This window comes from Poecilia reticulata, linkage group LG23 (assembly GCF_000633615.1).
Source record: "Poecilia reticulata strain Guanapo linkage group LG23, Guppy_female_1.0+MT, whole genome shotgun sequence".
NCBI classification, from domain to species: Eukaryota; Metazoa; Chordata; class Actinopteri; order Cyprinodontiformes; family Poeciliidae; genus Poecilia; species Poecilia reticulata.
Genome location: NC_024353.1, coordinates 17,174,173 through 17,198,149, shown reverse-complemented (window position 1 = coordinate 17,198,149; position 23,977 = coordinate 17,174,173). Strand labels below are relative to the sequence as shown.

At 40.9% G+C, this 23,977-nt stretch overlaps 1 long non-coding RNA gene across 1 annotated transcript in view; it reads right to left on the bottom strand.

Moving 5' to 3' along the window:
* Positions 1-677: 677 nt before the first annotated feature.
* The window catches only part of LOC103459719 (uncharacterized), a 45,790-nt gene continuing 22,490 nt past the window's right edge, over positions 678-23,977 (bottom strand). The window contains exons 2-3 of the long non-coding RNA XR_532799.2: positions 16,538-16,628; positions 678-1,751 (exon numbers count right to left, since the gene is read on the bottom strand). This is a non-coding gene — a long non-coding RNA (uncharacterized LOC103459719). The remainder of the gene's footprint in view (positions 1,752-16,537; positions 16,629-23,977) is intronic.

The following is a 23,977-nucleotide window of genomic DNA, read 5'->3' as shown; positions in this document are numbered from 1 at the left end:
TCTCCCATTGAGCTTGATTTCTCTGGCACAATTTCCACTGGGCCAATCAGTGAACAGAAGGAGTTATGAGTGATAACATCGATGTTTTGTGCTATTTTAGAATATTGTACTGTATTTTCCACACTATAAAGTGCACCGGATTATAAGGCGCACCTTCAATGAATGGCCTATTTTAAAACTTTTTTCATATATAAGGAGCATAGAATAGACGCTGCAGGAGAGGCTGGAGTTACGTTATGTATCCACTAGATGGAGCTGAACTAAAGTGAATGTCAACAAAACAGTCTGACTCCGGTGGGCGAGGAGAGCCTTCCGCGACTGGGCCGGGGCGTGGCCGGACGATGGTCACCCTTATCCGTTTGCACACAGCATGTTCGTGGAGAACGTGGTGCTAAATGACCTGAAGATGACCTGATTCTAGACGGTCGGTAGGTAGATAGGTCAGTCAAACTTTATTAATAGATTACAAATCAGCGTTCTGACAACTATCCCAGCATGCACCGCGCGTTTTTTCTTCTACGGGGGAAAATGTAGTCGGCGGCTGCTTACCGTAGTTGCTAGACCTGTTGTGGCTCAATATTGGTCCATATATAAGGCGCACCGAATTATAAGGCGCACTGTCGGCTTTTGAGGAAATTGAAGGTTTTTAGGTGCCTTATAGTGCGGAAAATACGGTAGTTTTAACGATGGCAGCGGAGGAAGTGAATAAAACCGTTCAGTCCGTGTTGGCCACACTTCCAAATATGGAACAGATCAAATCGGGGCAAGAAGAATGTTCAAGACAGTTTATTGAAAGCAAATATGTTGTGGCCCTGTTTTCTCCATGGCATACGCCCGGCCAAACGTTAGCAATTGGGTAAATTCAGACCTAATTGTTTATAACTTCACCAGGCCACGCCTCCAGGAAGTAATCGTTTCTCAACAGCCGAGCGTCCGGACCCTCTAGACGAAGCTAAGTGAGACGAAGCGCAGAACTAGGATGTGGTTTCTACCAGACTACGTATCTGCTGGGAAAATGTCGAGTCAGGATTCTTCCCCATAACTGTGTTGTTCATTACATAACGAGAAACTGAATTAGGATGTTTCTGAGATGTAAGCCATAATCATCACAGTTAGGTGTGAAATGTTCACTACACACACAATCATTTGTGTGCAATGAATTTATATAATATTTTAAATGTTTGAATCTTTGAAGATATTCCAAATGACTGAATGAAAGGCCATCTGTAAAGCTCTAACTCTGCAGATCAGCTTAGCCAAACTCAAACAGCATCAACAGCTCCTGATTTTAGATTTTTTTTTCTCTCTCCATCTCACACCACAGCTCCAAACTGTTCTTTTAAAAAATTGTTCAGAGAAAGAAATCCCTGACTCAGTGAAAAAGGGTTAGGGTTAGGGCCCTTTCCTCCACAGAGTTCCTGCTGTAACTGCGTAGTCAAAATAAAGTGTTGACAAGCTGTTAAAAGCTTTAAAGAGGTTTCTGAGCTGACAAAGTGTGTGAGAAACACACTTACACAGAGCTGTACACACACACACACATTAGCAGGACTCCATTCCCTGTTGCTGGAGAAAGGCTTCATTATGGAGTTAAAGCTCTCACTTGTCACCTCTCTCTCTCCCTCTCTGGTTTCCTGTTCCATTTTCTCCCAGGAAGTGACACGCAGTCGCACCGCTGGCATAACCAGCAGGCTAGGCTCCCACGGTTAGCGATGATGTCACCCTGCTGGTCTGCCCGTCTCATCCTGCTGCCTCTGTAGAGGAGAGAGGTCGAGGTGACGTTACACAAAGTGAGCTAATGTCAGGACACGCTCTCCCGTTTCGTGATTCCAGTTTTGCCGCGTCACACTAAAAAACTCCAATTAGATCTCTGACTCATGATTTGCTCTCAGACACGTCCTCAGCGAGATTTAAAGCTTTTACTGCAGAAGACATGAAAAAAAGATCAATAGGACTGAGAGAGATATTAATCAAGGAGACGGGCAGGATGCTCTCGCCTCACAGCAACATCTATTAGTCACAGCGCGGCAGCAGAGTGTGCATCATCTGCCACAGACGTCATCGGTGAACCTACAGGTGACAAGTAGGACAAGAATAAGTCCTCTGTGTGCAGAGAGGACAGCAGGGGGTGATAGAAATATACATCTCATTGTGTCCAATCATGATGAGTTTCCTGTAGGAAGGACATATATCAGTGGCAGCCCACTCAACTTCAGGGCTGCAGGAAATCTGCCTCCAAACATTAACAGGTTTTCTCTTTGGCATGGATTCAAAATTGTCTTGGAAACATGCCTCAGAGATTTTGGTCCACATAGGCATGACTGCATTATATATTGACTGCACATCTATGGTGACTGTGGAGAACACTGGAGTACAGGGAACTCATTGTAAAGTAAAAAAAACAGTTGGGTTATTTGAAGTTTGTAGCATGTAGGTGGAAGTAGCCAAAAGTACAATGTGGTCATAAATAGATGGATATGAACAACAGGCTGGGGGTGTATGTAAATATCATTTTCATTTAAGTCTTAATGTGGTTTATCTTATCTGGCTAGTCTTTTTTAAGCTGCAGAGAGCATGTAGATTCTGTTTAGAGTGAATTTTCCGTCCAGGCAGAAGACATGCAGAGTGAAAGCCCTGAGGGAGACGTGCATGAAACCAGCATGCAGACTGACTCAGGTCAGACTGGTCCTGAGCTCAGGTTCACCTGTCAGAATCAGATGTTCAATAATATGTTTAATAAGTTTGTTTCAATCAGTTAATATTATAAACAATTTACTGCTGAAGCTGAAGAGAAAGACACTCAGGAAGAAGATAGTGAGCTGAATGTTTTCTACCTAAAGCAGTCTGAAAGCTAAGTGTTGCTTCCTGGGCTTAAATTTATTCTCAGACAGACGTTGGTTGTCTCGTACTTTTCAAAAATATTGAACTCTGAAGCCTTTGAACAGAAGAAAGAGGAAAGTGTGACATGTGTCTGTACTTCCCCCCCTCCTTCATTTAGATTAAGTTCTGGACTTTGAACTGTAATAACAATGAATATAATTTAATATGCTTAAACTCTACATATCAGCTTGTTGACCTGCTGGAAGGTGAACTAAGACAATTGTTTTTGTTTTGGGAACTTTTTTTCTTTTTAACACCAGTTTTCTCTTTTTCAGATTTGTGGCGGGCACATTGAATAGAATCAACAAGTTCTTCCACCTGAGCTTAGGATCTGTGCAGCTCCTCTGGAGCCTCTTGCCCAGCCTTTCCATTAAGGTGACATATCTCAGCAGGTTTGTTTTTGCTCCATATGGATCAGAGCTCCGTGACGTTAAAAGCTTAAACTATTGTCCAAAGAAGCCAACCTTAATCTTCTCCACAGCGTTCTCCCTGACCCGTCTGCTGCAGTTCTTTAACGTTCTCTAAAAACCTGAGGCCAGAAAAACCACAGCTGGATTCCTACAGTATAAATATTATACTGAGACTAAATGACGCACAATTGAACCCTATTTACTAATAAGATGACTGCTGAAGGCGGTCTGTGAGTTTGGTTGGAGCTAACAGGAAAGGAGTTCTAGAGCAGAGATATTTAGATCAGAATTACAACAAATTACTGGATCCTGTTTATTCTACTTTCATAAACCACAATCAGACACATCTAAGTTAATTGGAATGTGTTCTGATGAGGCTCGCATGTCAGATTAAAGTACCTTTTGAAAATAAAAACCTTTAAAGTTACCTTTAACATATTTTTTATTATGCCCACATTAAGTCAAATTTTAATAAGACCATCACTAGTTATAGAGTCTTGGCCCTATAATTCTAGTGAAAGAAAATCTTAATGAGAATTTTATGTTCCCAACTTGGGGAACTTTTGAGATGAACTTCAACTCAGAAGTCATTAATGATCTGAAAAACAAGTCCACATGACTCAAAGCCTCAAAAGTCCTGGATTTCCGGAAAACTAACCAGCCTGGCATATTTTCCGGATCCTATCTCCTTCTTGGAAAGAAAAGAAAAGAAAAGAAAAAAAAAAACAAAAAACAAAATCATCTCCTTCTGGAGAATTTCAGACATCTGGCTTTGTTTGAGCTCAGTTCTGGGAAGAGTTCACAGCTCCAGTCCCCTCCCAGAGCAACAGAAGCTGCTCGGTTTTCCTCCAGGTACGCAGATAAACAATCGTAAAAGGCCAATTTGAAGCTAGATAAAAATAGCAGCACTGAGCTGTTTATAGATCTGAAATTAACCAGAAAACATCTTTTTGGGAGGGAAGGAGGGAAAGGTTTCACTTCTCACTCCTCACTTGAAGTGACAGGACGTTATCAAAGAAAATCATGAGCGTTCAGACAATGCCCTTGTTTTACAAAAAAGTTGGACGAGGTGGGATTCCGGTAATGGGGGCTGACATTACCATGACACATCCTCTACTTACAGTAAAACCAGATTAGTCATTTCTCTTCCAATAAGAGCAGCCACTCATCCCCCCAAGCCCCTTTGAACACACACAAACACACACACACACACACACACACACACACACACACACACACACACACACACACAGACATTTATGGTCCTAATAACCTGGCTGGATTATTTTGGACACACGCGCACGCACACACACATACACAAAGCTTACTCTGAAAGTATGTGGAACAACTATTCCAGGCAATGTAGTGTGAAAAAAAGATGGGTAGACATGCAGTAACCATGTGATGAATGTGTTTCAGATGCAGGCACACACACACACATGAACACACACTTAGAAAAGTGAGTCAAAACCTGAGTCAGCCTCTAACTTATCCTGTGCTTCCTCCTTGGCTCTGTTCCTGGACAGCTTCCTCGAATGAGCAGCTGTGTTACGGTTAAAGGTGCTCATGTTTCTGCATTCAGTCTGGTGAAAAACATGGCCATCATGACTCTTTAACCGCCCCCACTCCTCCGCCTCTACAGCTCTGCTAATATGTGACAGTGTGTGTTAAGTTGGAATGTGAAGGCGAATTAATAAAATGAAAGTGAAAGATAGAAGCCTCTGTCTGCTGGTGGCGGTGCTAGTAGCCTGTGTGCAGCTGAAGAGTCTTTTTTCAAACGTGTTGGCAGCAGTTTATCGCCCTACATCTCTTTAATCACATCGTTTTTGTGTTGTGATTTATGTTTAATAAGGATAAAAATGCTAACGTGCTGGTGAGCTTTTATGTATTTTGCAGATTTTACCACAAAGCCAACAGGTAAGAATTAGTCATCCTGGACTTTTGTAGGCATGGTGGATTTCCAGCTGTACTTCCCCCTTCAGATCAGGATGTGTTCATGCATCCAAAAAACTTTGCTACATCTTATTTTGCTTTGTTTAATCAATGTTTTATAGATGACAAGTTGTTGGATTTTACACACACTGCAATCAAGCCTATTATACTGTCACACTTTGAATGCTTTCAACAATCAATGTTCAGAAAGCTTAGTGCAAGCAGCTCACTCTCAGTGAGGAGGATCAGGCCTTTTTGTGGTTGATATCAATTTCAGACTAGAGGAAATGTCATACCAGCTCCATGATGAAAATACTAGTTTTGTACCCAATAGAAAATAAGAACAAAAAAAATCACAAGAATATTTCATTCTTGCATCAAAGCATGCAGCATTTAGCACCTAATGGTGGCTGAAGGCCGAATCGTCCCGAGAATGAAAGGCCCCAAGAAGTGGGAAGATCCCACCCAAATGTCGGCCAATAACCTGTTTCTCCACAACATGGAAGCGCCTGTCAAGCATCACACCAACTAAGACAAGCAGGGACATAGATCAACATGACAGAGGTACAGAAAGGTTGGTAGCACTACCAGAGGAGCCAAAATTGTCGCTAGAGACCTCAAAGCCAGACAAACAAGCATGTTCATTGCTTTGATTACAAGAAAGCTTATGACTCAATGCCACACATATGGATCTGTCAATGACAGATGTAGCTGTACAAGCTGTACAAGGTCAACAACATTATAAGAGCCGTTGATGCAAACTTCATGAGGCTGTGGAAAACAACCCTAGAGGTCAATTTCAAGCCAATTACAAAAGTCTCCATCACATGTGGCTTATAGAGATGCTCTGTCCCCACTGCTGTTCTGCACAGGCCCCAACCGCCTCAACCAAATAAACAACACAACTGCCCATGGTTACTGACTCAGAAATGGGGCCACTATCAGTCACCTTCTCTACATGGATGGCATCGAGCTGCATGCTAAGAGTGACACATTGACTCACTGATACACACCACCAGGATCAGAATCAAAATGTCAATCAGACTGGAGAAATGAGGCCAATTGTGACAAAGAGAGGTAAGGTCATCCACACAGAGAGGATTACACTCCAAGAAGGGAGAATAGCAGATTCTGAGGAGAGCTATAAATACCTTGGAATACCACAGACAAATAACAACCATGGAGAGACCTGCAACAAGTAAAGCAAGATCTGAGAAGTCAGCTCAACGGCAAAAACAATGTCCTGGCAAACAACAGCTGTGCCTTGCTGGGAATCACATACACTGTTGGTATAACAACAGTACCAAAGTAGCAAATACCGACCACAGACGTTAAGACATGAAAGCTGGTGGTGCATGGTAGATTCCGCTACAAATCAATGTTTAGAAAGCTTAGTACAAGCAGCTCACTCTCAGTGATGTCACCATCCAAGATAAAATATTAATACATCAAGAAGATGGCCTGTCTGATACTCAGTGAAAGTATCAGACAATGTCAGACTGAGACCATTGTCAGCTTTCTATCAGTGGTGCATGAGCTACACCACTGACAGAGAGCTGAAGTGGCTGATATGACCAAATCCGATCAATGGATAGCAGAAGCACTGGTCATGGCAGGAGAAGTCCATCAGTAGCAGACCAACAGTGGCCCAGATCAAGCACAGCAGCCAAGATCCACAGTGGAGGCAGTGCAAAGAGGAACAATCCAACATCTCAAAGCAGGATTTAACTCTAAACTGCATGTAGAAAGACTCCAGGACAGGATTAAAACCCAAGACCTTCTTGCTGCAAGACAACAGTGCTAACAAATACAACATAACTAAGTCTGATAAAATCTCAATTTCTCAACTCAAATCAGAAAAAGTGCTTGTGAAGATAAAAAGTTTTGAAGTATATTACATGACAACATTATTGGTTGTATGTTGTATTGCGTATGCCCCATCATGAACAAAATGTGGAGGTATTAGAATGTTAAGAGCCCTTCTTTGAAAAAAAAAAAGTAACCTTTTTACATAATTGTCCTTCTAATAGTGAAACCCAAAAAGCCCAAAGAGGAACTTATGGTATTCTCAGAAACCTTTGTGGGCTAAATTCTTGCAATTATTTAAATAACACATACAATTACCATAGATTTGACTTTCTGGTTGATTGTGTATGACAAAGAGTGAGTGTCACAGTTATGGTGTCAACCATGCTGTGTCTAATTTAAGATGGGAGGGTGTGTTGTGTATGCAAGTGAATCAAGCAGGCTTGTCTTGCACTGTAGAAACAGAAACTGTGGCTTTATCCATTCATGCCACATCATGTTCACAGACAATGGCTAATGACTATGATCGGGTGGGGAGTGAGTCCAGCCTTTCTGACCTGAACAATAGTTACAGGAACCAAGAAATCTGTAAATGCAAGGACAGGGGAGAAGGCATTAGAGCCAGCTCAGGAGCAACAATCATCCTCCTTGGTGCTAGTTTGGCTGTACTTCTTAGAACAAAAATAAGGAAGACTGTAGATATTAGGTTTTGCAGGGGAGCTAATACTAATGCCACTATGCTTATTTTTTGTATATTAGGGTGTATTTGGTGTTTGAATGATTAAGGTAAGCAGTTATATGAATTTGTAGAGGAAGTGCTTGTGTATTTTAGCTATTCGCTGTGGTTCATAATCTTGTGATTACTGGAGATCTACTATATTCCTGAAACAAAAACCTATCTGGACTATTTTATATTGTGGTTAGGAAAGCTAGGCATTGGTTTGTTGATTGATTTGTAAGGAGAATAAATGAAGACTCAGGCTCCAACATTCAAAACATTCCAGTTACACTGAGGGTTTTTGGCTATTGCTATCATTGCTATTAATTGTCTTTTTTGTTTGTTTGTTTTCAGAAGATCAGAACCAGAACTTTTGCATTTGCCTGTTTCTGGTAGATCCACAAATGTGATGCAAGTGGCATCTCCAAACAACAGCGATTGGCAACAAAACTGCTTCTCTAGGCCAGCTGGGGTTCATTTCTGCTTCAAAAAAACCATCTGATGGGACGCTGGAAAAGACCATTGCAAAGCTATTCAAACCTAAAAGTGCAGCGGCACAAACATCCCAACGCTAACCTCAGAGTCCACAGTCCACATTTCTAAAGAAGGATTTGTTCAAAGTTCCATGAAAGATCTGAGGTTCTTGAAACACTCAAAAGCTAAATGAGTAGAATAGCACTTTGAACCAAACTGATGGGGGAATAACCTAAGTATCAGATCACTTAAGTTTCTCAGAGGGCAACAGAGAGAAAAGTTAAAATATTTGAAAGAAAAGTCAGTTTGAGAAAAGAAAGTACAAACACACAATTCTACTTTACAAACTGGCATTTGCAAAGCAGCCCATCCAGGTGTCCCATTCCAGGAGTTTATGGTCCCTTGCTCTCAAATACCTGGGGTTCACTCTATTATAAGACAGGGCTGAGGTCCTGTAAATTCTGGATGTGCTCTAACATTTGGAACATGTCTGGAGTTGTGTCCAGAGGGCCTTGCCAGATGGCAAAACGACCTAAACTGGTATTTTGTGAGGAAGAAGATAAGTTACTTCTGAATAGCTGAGCTCCTCTTCTGATCTGGCCAATCTAAGAAAGAAGCTCAGTTTCAGCAGCTTGTGTTCAAATTCTCGTTTGTTCACTTATTAGCCACAGTCATGAACCATAGGAGATGTTTGAAACTTGGAGGAGATTTCTTAGCCTTCTGAAAAAATTTTGAACTGGATTACTGGAAGTGCATACTGATAGAAAACTAAGTCCCATCAAAACCCTGAGGTTGTATGGTCAGACGTCAGGTTTCATTCAGGTCAGTGAAAACCTGTTTAGCTGTCAAATTCTTCCGGTGGTTGGAATGTGTGGATGTAAGAAAAGGTATTAAGGTTGGGCAGGTTGACAAATGAACTAAAAAGCCCGGTGCTTAACATGTTACAGGTGGAAATTCCCTCTTTGATGGTTTGACAGAAGTGAAAGAACACTAAGTTTCAGTCTACTCGTCTCACAACCAAGAAATGAGTAGCAGATCATTTCTGCTACTCAAGCAAATGAATATTTGCTTTGTTCCTCAAGTTCTTGCATTTGTTGTGTTTGACACAGGAAACATAATATAAGGAATTCAAGGAAGTTTATTTAACATTCTTCAAGTAAAGCAAAATGTTTCCTGCTGAACTCATCTTGACTGTTATGAAGGCCACCAGGAAATACATCTGTAGTTATAGAAATGAGGGTCCTTAAAAGTAACATGCAGGGTGTTTACCCGACTATTGTCAGCAAATTTACTCTGATTTCAATAATTATCTAATTCCTAATGTGTCTGTGAAACATGCTGCCTTCAGGTTTGTTCTTTTATAGCTACATGCTGCTGTTGATGATCATTTCCTAAAGCCTTATTGTAACCACAGGTTACCAAAGAATCACAAAAGAATCACTTTTAAGGCCTTTATTTTTTCAGACTTGACAGGTTATACACAGAAGCCTTACAGCTTTGCTGATGAATTTATATTTCTAGCGGTTTCCTGTTGGCACTGGAAAAAATGACATCCCACTTAATTAGAATTTAGATGTCGGTACGTGATAATAATAAATACCCACATGAAACATTCAAGTTATTCTTTCATTTAATCTTGTACATATCTGTTAGCCTGGAGCTGGTTTGACTTTGGAAACTTTCACTTTTTACTGGCATTTGGCATCCAGTCAAGACTCCCAGACCTTTGCCTCTCTTCCTGGCCCACACACCCATTCAGAAACACACAGACAGTCTCTAGCAGTCAGAACAGCTCTGTGCTCTCTACCTGGCATTTGTCTGATGAAAACAAGAGTGCTCTGAGGTAGAGTGGCTGAGAGGTTAATGGCAGAAGTATCGGATGAGAGCTTGGTGGATCCTGTTCCTTTCCAATGACGTAAGTTCTTGGAAGAACACACAGGTAAAGTAAGCAAACCCTGGTGAGTATTACTTCACTGTGCATACACACCCACTTATGTAGACACTAATGTAAAGAAGCACCAAGACAAACACTGCCAGGATCAAATTTACATTCAAAGACCGCTCTGCGTCCTTTTAACTCACCGTTTCACACACTTGCTTCAGTTGGCTCGTTTCCTTCTCATGCCTCCTTACAGTTCTTCTTCATGTAATCCACTCCAAATCCCTCTTGTTCTACATACCCTGTGCACAGTACGTGCTTCCATGTAATCCCAGCAGTGAACTCCTCAGTATTCCATCGTCCCTGTCACTATGTCTGACCTCACAACATCCTCTGATTCAGTGCCTACTGCTAAGAGTTTCCTGACAGTGACGGAATTATGGCGCACACTCCTGTTTCTCTTTCACTCTGTGTGTGTCCTGTCCTACACAGAAAAGTGGGTGTGTCTCCTGAAAACAGGCTCAGAAAAAAATGTGCTAAACTCGAACGAAGCACACACCCACATGCCAGTGAACTATGAATCCACTGTGCTGCAGGAGCATGCACCTTTATGCATGTGTTTATGTGTATATGGAGGAAGCCCTTAAATATTATGGCTGTATGTGTGTGCGTGTGTGTGTGTGTGTCCATTCCCACTCTGTGTCATTTTCTTGACTTCAGAGAGCACAATTTGCCCCTCTGGGCAGAAGAATGTTTTCCTGCCAGTTTCGTGTGTGTGTGAGTGAAACTGTTTTCCCAGGCACCTGGCCAGGATCCCAGAAACCCCGGAAGGATGAGAACTGAGAGGGAAGACCAGAGGAACGTTGGAAAACAGCTGATTTAACGCTTACATTTTTGACTCTATGCAGATTTGTACTGACAACCCTGGTGGGGTTAGTGCCTTGCTCTGCCCTTTGAGCCACACCTAGAACCGTTCTAGCTCTGCGTTGGAACAAGTTACAGCTCCTAAACTGTGCTCCGTTAGCCTCAAACATACGAACTGAATGATAAGCAGCAGGAGAATGAGAGCAGCCAAGGGACTCTATATAAAGAGCCTCCGTCTCCATGGCGATGCCAAAGGCAAAGAGAGGTTGTGTCCGAGTCACAGCCTCGGCTCCCTCCTTTCTGTACACACAAGACATTGTGGGAAAGCGGATGCGGTTCTCATACCCTCCCTGTAGGGTATGAGCCTCATTATTGCCGCACACGAATCGGAGGTGTAGCCCCTACGGACCAGTGTAGCCGGACCAGGAGCAGACTCAGGTTTTATCCACACAGCCATCAAACACATGAAAGTCAGAGGTCAGGGGTACTGGAGTTCTTAACATTAACATGGAATAAGCCCAAATATGAAGAAAAATATGCAGAAAGTGGGTGCCAAGAATTTTATAATAGATACTTACTGGTTTCAGAATGCTGTCCAAGAAATCTCGGTTGAGTTTGGATTGTGGTTGAAACACATTTTTATGTTTTTTCTTTGTTTTTTTTTTACTAATCTGCTTTTATGTGCATGCAACGTTATCCTAGAAAGTCACTATCTAAAGAATGAAAATGGAGGACGAACTTCCTGTCAGCCAAGACAGTTTGACTGGTGACTTTTTATTTAACTATAAACAAGTATGTGAAAAGTTTTGTCTGTAAAGAGATATGGGTTTCCAGATGAGTGAGGCAGCAACACCCATGGAGTAGCTAGGCTCTCCCAGCATCAGCAGGAAAATGACCTTATCCCATCCATCCATCCATCCATCCATCCATCCATCCATCCATCCATCCATCCATCCATCCATCCATCCATCCATCCATCCATCCATCCATCCATCCANTCCATCCATCCATCCATCCATCCATCCATCCATCCATCCATCCATCCATCCATCCATCCATCCATCCATCCATCCATCCATCCATCCATCCATCCCCATGGAGGGAAGCATATGTTGGCCACTTGCATCCAGGATCTCGTTCTTCTGGTCACTACCCAGAGCTTGTTGCCATAGATCAGGGTGGGAATGTTGATCAACTGGTAAACTGAGATCTGTAGGATCCGTTCTCTCTTTACTATGACAGACAGGTACAGCGGTTTGTTTTTTTCTGTTCAACTTATTCAACAAAATTTTGCTAAGCATGAATATCCTTGAGATGCACATATCTTTAAATATGATACCCCTAGATTTAGCTCTAAACTAAAGTACAATCATGTTTTTGAAAAGCATTGCCTCTGTCGGCAAACACAGCGATCGGGAACAATTGCATAAAATGTAGGACACAACAGTGGACATAAACAGCTGCTCACTCAGAAGAGGTGAGAGCTGGAGCTCCAATTAAAGAGTGTGATGCATGGCCACAAGCACACATGGACTCACACACATATGAGTTGGACCTTTACCAATGTGCGTGTGTGTGTGTTAATGCAATTACTCAAGACAGAGTCACCTGAACAGGGACTAGTTTTCTCACTAATGAAGCCGAACTGCAGTTTACCTCCTTCAGCGATTCAACCTCTGACAGAACGAGGCCTCTGCTCACACACTAATTAACACCACACTCTCACAGGTGTGTGCCTGTTAATTTAGGACTGTAACTATGACAAACTGGACTCCCAACAACAACCCGGTTCATTCCTGTCAGCACAACCAGATAAAGGTTTGCAATAATGTTTCTGAAGGTAGAGATAAAGTTCTTTTGAATGTCTCGTTGACACAGCGCAGGTCAAAGGTAAAGCAGAGCCACACCTAGCCTTCTCAGCATTTCTAAGACGCTGTAGCTCTGGCAGAACAAAGAGTGACGATGTGTTCAGTTAACTGGGCAAAGCAGATGTACAGTTTGCAAGCAAGTGTTATATTCAAGGCAACTTAAAAAAAGTGATTCCACTATTGATTTCACGATAATCTAAGATTATGCACTATTATCAGCAATGTCTGAAGGAATTAATAAATAAGGAGCACCTTTAATAAGTTTGATCCTGCAGGAAGGATTATAGTCTCAGGGGCTCTAGATGGTCGGGCAAAACTGCAATAATCTGTACATGTAACTACTGCGTGATTCATAGTTGTGAGAAGCAATTTTATCCAATGTTGGACCAAAACACTGTACACCTCTGGCTGGGTTGGTCCGATGTAACGGGTGAACGTTCCCCCAATGACTTCCCTTCTTTATTTTTTCAATAACATAAATAATAAAATGAGATGCTGCAGATTATAAATTATTATTCCTTCCTCCTCTGAACTTGTGAACTCGAAATATGTATTCCTCTCTGCCATGACGTGTGTTTACTGTACGGCTGTAAACCACACGTGACAAAACTCCATGACACAAGAGGTCGGTTCAGCGTGTCTCGTGGACCTTGAAGTGTGAAAACAAACATCCAGCGACCACATGACCACACATCGACAGGTCACCGCCATTCTGACCATGCTGGACCCTTAAGCACATCTACAGCTCTCTGATAGCTTCAAACACACTAAAATGTGTTTGAAACATCTTAGTAATTTTTTTTGGGAGAACTCTGCCCACATCCGCTACAGATAACAGAAATCTGTTTCAAAGGAAAGTTAAGGAGTTAACCTGTCCCTCTTTATGCTCACAGAACACATCACTCAGGAAAGACAAAACCCACAGCAATGTGTTCTCAATTCAGCCTGGCAGAAGTATTCACACCCAGTCAACTTTAACACTTTCTGTCACATTACAACCAGAAGCTTCAATCTGTTAATTAAAATAAAATGTGATAAACGAACATCAAGGATGGAAGCGACAAAGATGATGTTGCTATCTTCTAAGTGATATATAAGATCTGGATGTAAACGGCTGAAATTAAACAATGAAATGTTGGCTTATTGTCTCATCTTTCAGGTGATTGCCAATAGTTTAAACACAAATAAAGACTTTGACTCCACAGTTCCAATACATTTAGGGGGGACTAAAGTAAAGTATAAAAATCATTTGACCGGTTCTTGATAAAGTCACTAAGAATTACCATTTTGGTAATTTGATTTTTTCTAACATCACCACACAATGCAGAAAATGCTTCTCCTGAATTTATGAAAATAAAACTAACTTACATGCCCGACTTCACCCCTAAATACACGAGCAACAAGCGACATGAAATCTGAAGGCACTTACTAGCAATAAAGAGCAGCCATAAAAAGGTCCAAGAACACAAAGCAGCTAAAGCTGAAAGGCTCCTAAAGCTCCTGTGCTTGTTCCCTCCAGCTGCTCCTCTGTAATGCCTCAGACTAGTTTGTGTTTATGAGTGTGTTTGAGTTTCATTCACACCGCAATCCTGTTAGAAGTGTCATCATAACTGCTCTGACTCAACCATGACTCAACAACATTGCCTCCTTTCCCCAGCTTTGTAAATATATTTTCAAGTCATCTGCATAGGAAGAGACTTTTTCTGGCAAACATTTCTTTCCCTCCATTCTTGAATCACAAACCAACAAGTAAACATGCTTGTGGTCTAACCACATGCTGCCGCTTGCCACAAGTCTGTACATAGGAAACAGGTGTCAGTGTGGAGTAGGATGTGAGTCTGAGACCAGGAATTCTCCAGTTTTCAAGTTGAATGATTGTACAAAAACAACTTCTCCTTAAACCTACTCATATAAGAAAGCATTGTATGTGTCTCTGTGAGAAAAATATTTTGCTCTCGGCTCTCAACTTTCACCTAATTTGAATATTTACAGCCTTGTAACAACCAGCTTTTTCAGGGTCATCCATGTGATTCTTAGTGCTTACAAAAGTTGAAATGCTTCCTCTTTCTTATGGTTGGCCTGTACCTTGACATCTAAGTACACGGAAAACTGTTCATATTCTGTGGTTTATCCATATTTAAAACATCAAACCTTTACATAATATTAACTTTAGATGTTTTTAAATTGCATCCTCAGCTCATGGTACATTAATCAAAATGCTGTAGCTTCAATAAAAATAGTGCCGAAATTGTTAGATGATCATTTCTTTGTTGTACTTAGTATTGGCTCAAAGACGCAGCAACTTCAGTCAACAACAATGTCAAACATGACTAACATCCAATCTTTCATAATCCTAAACTGATGAGTTGTTATAACAACACAGCTGACCACATCAACTTGTTCCAGAAACCTTCTACAGTGCAATGAACCATGTCTCTAAACCAGACGTTACCTCAGGGGTCCCCAAACCTTTTCCTGTGAGGGACACATAACGTTTTCCTTCTCTGGTGGGGGGCCGGAGTCAGTTTGTAGCAGAAAAAGTGTGACGATTGCAGGAGTGCCTAAATGTAAAAATGTATTGTTTTCCAGAAAGCACAATCAAATAACATTCTCTGAGTTCTTCACAGAACAAAAGTCAGGAAATAAATAACACTATTAATGAAATAAATAATAACCAAATAACCCTCTCTGGGTTCTTCCTGGATTTGCGGTTTATAGTCCGAACTATGGACTATAAACCGCAACCCCGAAGGTTTTTTTTTTTTTTTTTTTTAAACCAGTAAACATAAACAACTAAGCCGCAGATATCTCTGCCGCTCCAGGTTTTCCTCAACGATGCAGCAGCACCAGAGGGGGACCGGCACCCAAAATTTGAGTAATAACAGGTCAATTGAATATCACACTTCTTACGGATGAAAAAGTAAAAGTTGCCAAGATTAGATTTAACTGAACTGATTACGGTAGTTTCCTAACAGTAACTGTAACAGTAAAAGTACTGATCCTTCGTGTCTGCTACTGGCATGTGCTAAATGAAAATGGGCGCTTTCTTCTTCTTCTTTAGATCTCAACAGCAGCTTGCATCCATTATTGTTGCACTACTGCCATCTACTGGATCCTAATATCTATACCTCAAATTCTCATAATGATCCCAGTATTATTAAAAAAAAAACGAAAAATCTTCTTTTCCCCCGCAATGCTATTTAACTGATCAACAACATTCACAAATTTCAATTCTCTATTAAAACCTAATTCCATTTTAATGGGCGCTTTCTTATTTTATTTCCAATTTTGACTTCCAATGATTCACTTCCTGCTAAAGAGCCCCCTGGTGGTTGAAGAAAAATCCACATATAAACGGCTTATAGTCTGGAAAATACGGTATATGAAAAAAAAATCTGAATGCTCTTTGGTATTGTTCAGGGGGCCGGACCAAATGTGGAGGCGGGCCGGATCCGGCCCGCGGGCCGTAGTTTGGGGACCCCTGCATTACATGAACACTTCTGGACATGGCACTTCCACTCAGCGCTTCCTTTCTGCTGGACTACCTAATCACAACTTCATCATCTCCTTGCATGTTCAGAGATCGTTTTTTTTTCTTTAAAGATGATCTATTTCTTATCTATTTTTATTAACAGGGATCATGATTGCAAGAATTTTTGAGCAGAACCTACATATAAGCGATACAATACACAATGAGAGCGATACGGACCTTCTTGCTAGACGTTCGTTGGTCGCGTTCTGCTTGTTTGAGGATTAGAAGCTGGAGAACTTCTGCTGCATACATTAAATCCAACTGAAACCTGGAGAGGAAAAGAAAGAGAAGGAGAGTGTGTGAGCAACACCATGGTTACGTAAGAACTCAACATGCAATGTACAGCATCTCTTTGCTGACTGACCTTGAGCAATCTAGAAGGAAAAAATGAAATAAAGTAGATGTTACATGAACAGCAATCATCACCAATGTACTGGCTCAGGCTTTCAATGCTGAGAATTAAAAAAAAAAAATAGCACACACCTTTGCATCACCTCAGATATGAATTTTATGCTTTTACCCAGATTCATAGCAGAGATGACACAAGTAAACATGTCTATCAGCACTGCAATCTAACAGAGTCTCAGAACTGTTTTCTTTGGTCAGTACACTTTCTACCTAGAGCTTGTCCGCCATCAGTACAGCAGAATGTTCTGTACTGGAGCATGTTAACCCAGCGTGTAAAACAGAAAAATATTTTAAAACCTCCCCACGTGCTAGTTAGAGTACCAGTGCGATTCACTAAGAATTGTGCTTTTGTGATCAGGTAAAGAACTATAGACAATACAAGCTAAAGTGTTACTTTGCTTCTGTGCACACAAATACCAAAGGAGTGTGTATAAGCAAAGTGCAGTGCAATGTGTAGGACTGATTTAATGAGAGACACATTCTCAGAATTTCAAAGAATCTTTCACTACTTCTCAGTACAACGTAGCAATATTAGATGGATAAAAACGTTGAGCTATTCAAGCAACTTTTGGTGACATCAGAAGGCATTCAGGAAGACTTTCTGAGTTTGGTTACAAACAAAACACCCCAGACGGAGAGAAGACAAAGCATGGCAGAACACGTAAGAAAGAGTAAGATGGTTTGCAGAGCCTTTAATCAGATAAGGAGTATACAGACTGGAATTGATATGAAAACAAAAGAATGTGTCCTGATTTCTGAATTAGAACGATGAGAACTGATAATGTTACTGTAGCAGAGAGAAAGAAAGGTGCTCTGCAAACAAGGTACAACAAGAACCTGGGGACTCAAATAACTTGGCAATGTTTCTTAGTGTTTCTGGGACACATTTCCTGAACAGGTTTTGGATTTGTCTTGTTGGTGTCAGTAGTGTATCAGCAGCTGTCTTTCCTTTCCAGCTGATGACTCTTGCTTTGTAAAGAGTTTGCAGAGAGTGAGAGTGAGAGTTTGAAGTGATATAACAGGCTGATGTGGAGCAGATGTTGATTTGAAAAGCGTGAGCAGGAGAAAGTTCTAATTATTAACACTAGTATTTATTTCATTGTTGGTTTTCACAAGCTCACATTAGAGTTAATGCACAGACTCATTAAAAACAAAAAGCCTGTTATGTTTGTGGTAGACATGGACTGGTTGTTAGGTACCACAGTGGAGAGGCTGTGAAAAAGTGTTAAAGTGACTGTGGTTGTGGAAGCAGAGCAGGAGAGGCAGCTCAGGCACTGACTCACCTGCTATCATGACAAATAAAATACTAACATTCATAAAAGATAATCAGTTTGTCCTCTTTACTGTTCTATAAAACTATTTTCTGTACAATCATTTAGATTATTTTAACAACTAACGGTTCCCTTGGAGAACTAACCTGTTGTCTCTGATTTTAACCAGATTTGATTTTCTTTCAATGACTGTGAAGCATAAAGGACAAAAGCATGAGCTCCAGGTCGCAACTTTGAAATCAACAGTTGGTAGCACTGTTGCCTAGAAGCAAGAAGGTCCTAGGTTCAGATCCTGGCCTCGGGTCTTTTTGAATGTTCTCTCTGTGCATATGTGGGTTCTCTCCAGTTTCTCCACCTTCCTCCCATAGCCCAAAAACATCACTGTTACGTTAGCTGGTCTTTCTAAATTACCCTTAAGTATGAGTGTGTGTTCATGGTTGCCTGTTCTCTGTGTAGCCTTGTGATAAACTAACAGCCTGTACAGGGTGTACTTCACCTCTCACCCAGTGACCACTGGAGGTAGGATGGATGGATTACCTCCTGATAACTGATCAGAGCTGATCAAAGACTCTGATCTATGGCTGATGAAGGAGTCTGTCCAGTTACCAGGCTGTGAGGAGCTTCCTCCACAGGCTTTGTTCCTTTTGTTTCCAAATCTTTCAGTGACCTGAATATTAGGGAACTGAGTTATCCCATTTGTTTTGAGTAAAAGAAACGTTAAACTTTTATAAACTAAGGCTATTATTTACTTTGTTAAACTCCAGTAGATGGCTGACTGTATCAGTCTCGGCGTGACTTCCACAGGGCATTTACATCAAGCAAGCTTCTGGGGGCTTTTTACTGGTTCCAACTTGTTCATCATTTCTGTTTTGTCAGTTTGAAAATCTTAACGTTGTGGTTCCCAAAGTTTGTAGGTATTTTGCATCATACTTTTACCTCTTGTGTAATTTTCCCAAGAATATCTCTTCCCAAGTGCTTAGTCAGTGTTTGGGTTTGAAAGAAAGCCATCTAGTGCAGTCATGCAGAATTCTTCATTTGATGAACCATTCAGTTTTCCACCCACATAGTAACACTGGGGAAGACCTGGGACCCCTACTGGCAGAGTATCCAAGTATTTCTACTAAGTCATTAAAATTGGAGATAAATGCTTTTATGGTAATCTAATCAATTATTTATAGCATAAATAAACATTACCTTTACTATTTTTCCTTAGTTCAGTTTCTGAAGAGGATCTTGGGTCTTTACGCTCGTTGATGTTTGATCCTTTGTGAAGGTCTTAATGTAAACTTTGAGAACAACCAATCTACTTTATGCAAAGTTTCCATAAAGATGCTAAACTGGTTTCACCTAACATTAGATTGTTGTAATTCCTGTCACCTTTTTCATATCCAGCAAAGAAAGGAAATATGAATCAACTTGTAATTTATACTCTAAAACAAACACCTGAACAAGACTGAATGTCCAAATGAGAGGTGCACTGTTATAACTGAATGGAGACAAGTATCAAGCGAGAAAACTGCTGAAGAAAATGGAAAGTTTGATCAAATCCCTTCAGAAAGGTAAAGCAACAACTTAAGGTAAAATGATGTTGATTGTTCTCAGTCAGCTGTCAACAAGCATGTTGTCATGGTTTGATGGTCTGGAGTTTATCTCTATTGGTGGAGTTTGTCTTCCACTGCCTTATTCACAGTAGATCTGCTGATGATGAAGTCATTTGTCATAATGACACTGAATCTGTCTGATCCTCTCAGTGCCCAACTAACAGTCGGGATCTCAATCCAGAGTTGAAACATTTATGATGGAAGTTTTTGAATAAATCCTCCATCCTTCAAAACTGACAGGTCATTTCCTATTTGGGAATGTTGAATTATTCCGAGGAAGGCCAATGAGTGTTAATACTGCACTAGAGCAGTACTTTTATGTAGACACCAGAGGGCACCACTGGGCTAAGTCCTGTGTCAAGTGTGTTTCTAACAAGCTTTCTGACTAATTTCAGAACTGGACCAGAAACCTTTGCCTTGCAGCTTTGCCAGCTTCCATACATCACCTAGTTACAGCAGCTCAAACTGAGCTGGCGGCATTTTTATGACTCAGTGTCAGCAAGAAGGAGATTTGCTGAGTAATTAGGCATAAAACCTCAACAGAGCGTGCAAGTACTGAGTTTGACTTTCCCTTTAACCTATGCAATGTAAGCAGCATCAGCAGCAGCTAATATAGGGGAAAACATGTCCTGAGCCTCTGCATGTTAGAGGTATCAGGTGCAAAATATGTGTGTAAATGTACAAATTTCTAGACTTCGCTCCGCAACTTATTGTTTAAATATTGTCCTTCCTTTTGTCATTATTTCTTTATGTGGTTTCTTTCTACTAAGTCTGCTTTTGTTATGTATTCCTTATGTCTCTCCTTCCTTCCCTTCCTTTCTCATATCCTTCTTCTCTTCATTTCCTTCTGTCTGTTTTGGACCCGATCCAAATTGTAGCTGATTTTTTTCCTGTTCTTGGCTGACAGGAGCAGGTGTGGTCTGCTGCAACCCATCTGCTTATAAAACCGGGAGCAAATATAGGAAAATATGGAACAACCACCATGCCCAGTCGACCAGGTGCTCTGGTTGTGTGTGAAAACGTCAGCTGATTGGCTGTTTCTTAAAAACTCAGATGAGCCTATTTGGCATCAACAATGTGGCATGGCAACAAGAACCATTCAATGAATGGTTCTTTCACTTTACTTCTAATTGTGATGTTCTGTTTGGCAGCAGTCTTGGGTCGTGTGATGAGGGGTTGTGGTTGTATGATTATTACAGAATGAAGGTTAGGAAGAGAATGTTCTGTTGCTGTAGACAGCATTTCTTTTAAACAAATGTCCTGCAGCTTTTGGATGCATCTGTTCTCCAACACATCTAAATCAGTTCTAAAGCAAAGCAAGAAAGTGATAAGACCATTCAGACAACAAGAACCTCAAGCTACTGCACCTAAAATGTTTCTACAAGTTTTGAATATCAGGGTGTATAGTATTTTGTAAATGTATTCCTTATTTACAGTACTGCAACATTACATAATATGACCTGAGCTGGGGGTCATATTATGTCCCCCCCCCCCCCGGGGCGACGATACGTGAAGGGTAAAACTCGATACATTTACCTCGTTATGTGCGCGAGGTGAAGGAGCGTTACACGCGCCGAAGTGTATGGGAAAACAATCATCGGCGCGCCGCCCCCTCCAGACGGGGTTTTGGCGCCCCCTCTGGTGCTGCGCCCCTATGCGTTGCATACCCTGCATACCCACTTTTTGCGCCACTGGCTCACGTACAGTAAATGTGTCTGAAAGGTGGGAAGTGGGGCTGACAGACAGTCATGAGACCAGCCAGCCATGGAACTGATAGAGAAAACTAACTGGAGCATGGTGCAACGTGACACCAGTTCAGGCCACTGGCATTGGACGAGGCTCGCAACACAACAACGCAGACTGTTGGCCTGTAGCAATAGCACACATGCTAAACACATAACACTCTTTTTCTATGTGTTCAAGTTTTTCAATTTGCTGGAACTATTCTCTACATAAAGCTACAGCAGAGAAGCAATGGCAGCGGTGAACACAGAAGCAAAGCAACACAGAACCAATGCAGTCTTTGTTCATGTTGCTCTTGGACTGAGAGACGTTCATCCCCTGGCTTTGACAGGCAACGTCAACACCCAGGGGAGAAAGGGAGCAGGCTGAGGGAAACTGTCAAAGCTCAAGTGATCCTTTAAGATTAATGTGATGCAGCAACCAAGCGTGAACATGACAGTAGGAAGGATGGAGAGATGTTGGTGTTGATGAATGCTGGCCTGGTAAAAACCAGACCCTTCTTCTACACTTTTATTCATCCAGAGGGTCTGGGCTCTTGGTTGTTGAGAAACAATTACTTCCTGGAGGCGTGGCCCATGGTGAGGTTTTAAATTTGACCCAATCTGTAACGTTTGACCGTGACATGGGTAATGTACCAGTTCAATGCTATGAAGTTGCCTGGGCTGTAAGCAACCATCCTGCACTACAAAGAGAGAAGAGCCGATCCAAATGAGTCTACTGTTAAAGTTAATTCATTATTTGGAAACGTAACTATCGTCACCTCCTTTGCCATCACTAAAACTACAGGCAGACTATGATTCTAAAACAGGGCAGAAAGTCAACTTCATTGTTTACAACTTCTCCTGCTGTTTGCTGATTGGCCCAGTGGAAAACCTACTGGAGACAATCGAAGCAAAGGGGAGAGAGCCCAGACTGTAAGCAAGATTTTTTTTCAGCAGAATGGCACAGGAAGGCAATGGCCAGGCTAAATAAATGCCAAATAAGACCCTAGTTTCCTTAAATGATGAAATGTTTATAGCATTGTGTCTATTTTTTGGCCCTTTTTTGGTAAATTCAGGGAACCAATAAATGGGTAGTATACCATTCCAAACTCTTGAATGGTATTTAAGTGATATTCCATCTCTCAAACACACACTGCTTTGACTTTTAGTTGAATTTACTTTGGAGAGACAATAGAAAAACCTTAACCTCTAATATATTATTTTGTCTTAGTCTCTATTTTTGTCCAGTTACCTCTATTTTTTACTTTCCATCAGTTAACTTAAAAGATTATGCTTTAAGTGTCAGGACTGTAAGATACCGATCTCCTGAAACTGAGATTATACCTTTAGAAATCTGAAAGCTTTGGCTTAGGGTAGGGAAGTCCCATCTATCTTTAGTCATTTTATTTCCCTAGAGAGTTTTAGTTTCAGATTTTGATTTCAGGTCTAATGTGCGCAAGAACAAGAGCTAAACACCTGGAGAATCTTTACTCAGGTTAGGAACCCAAATAAATAATTCTTAAGGGATGAAAAAATTAAAAACATGGTTTTAGAATATTGACTTAACCAAACAGCAAAATGCTTTAAATTTAAATTGACAACTCTAGTTGTGTTTCTACATGTTGAACCATGTTTGGAGACAACAGGGGGCCTTATCAGACCTCAATGGACAGTTACTGTCCAGTTACTGCTCTGCTTTCACATTACTTTCAAAGGCATGCAGATAAAAGTCCCTTTTGACGTGGGGTTTTCTAGAAAAAGAAAGTGATACAAGAAAATGTGAGTAAACCTGTGGCACATTTTGAAACAGCCAGGATATGAGCGTGTGTTCAGTTCCAAATGAATTACAGTGTTCTCAAATGAAAACTGAGACTGGTGTAATCTGTAGCTCATTGGCATACCGGCAGTGAGTCGCGTAGCACAAAGGATGATCTCCATTCACTTGAACTCAGAAAGCTACATGCCACCAGAAAAACAAAACAAAAAAAGTTTCTAACTTTTATTTCAGCTTGGCACGGAAGCTGTAGATGGGCGCGGTATTCGGTTAGCAGAGCGCTATCTAGCTTTGTTTTGTTGGGTGGAGCCGGAACTACGCTTAAAGATATGATGATGTAAATTTTTATATATAGTTATTATTAGGCTTTAAGAGATAAAGTGGAGCCGACAGAAACTGCTGAAATCGGCTGGGTGCAGATTTGAAATCTGAAATATTAAAAGGGCAGGGCAAAAGCATGCAAATCATTAGCTCTTCTGTAGCACTTTTAGGTGTATCATAAATAACATTTTATTACTATTATTATTATTATTATTATTATTATTATTATTGTAGTTCATGTAGAGATCAGACAATATTTCTAAAGTAATATGTTTAGCTAACTCGTTTCGAGATGCTAGCAGCATTTCCAGAGGAACTAAAAACTTGAAGCAAAGAACCAAATGCCTGTAATCTTGCCAATGAGATCATTTGATATTATGGATCTGATAAATGTTTAATGACAAAATCTTTATGGTTTTAAAATGTCATATGGTTTGTACATTTCGTCCTTTAAATTAGTTGCCACAGAAAGTGCCACAGTAAGGAGTTTTTCCTGCCTTACGGGGCATAAAGTAAAA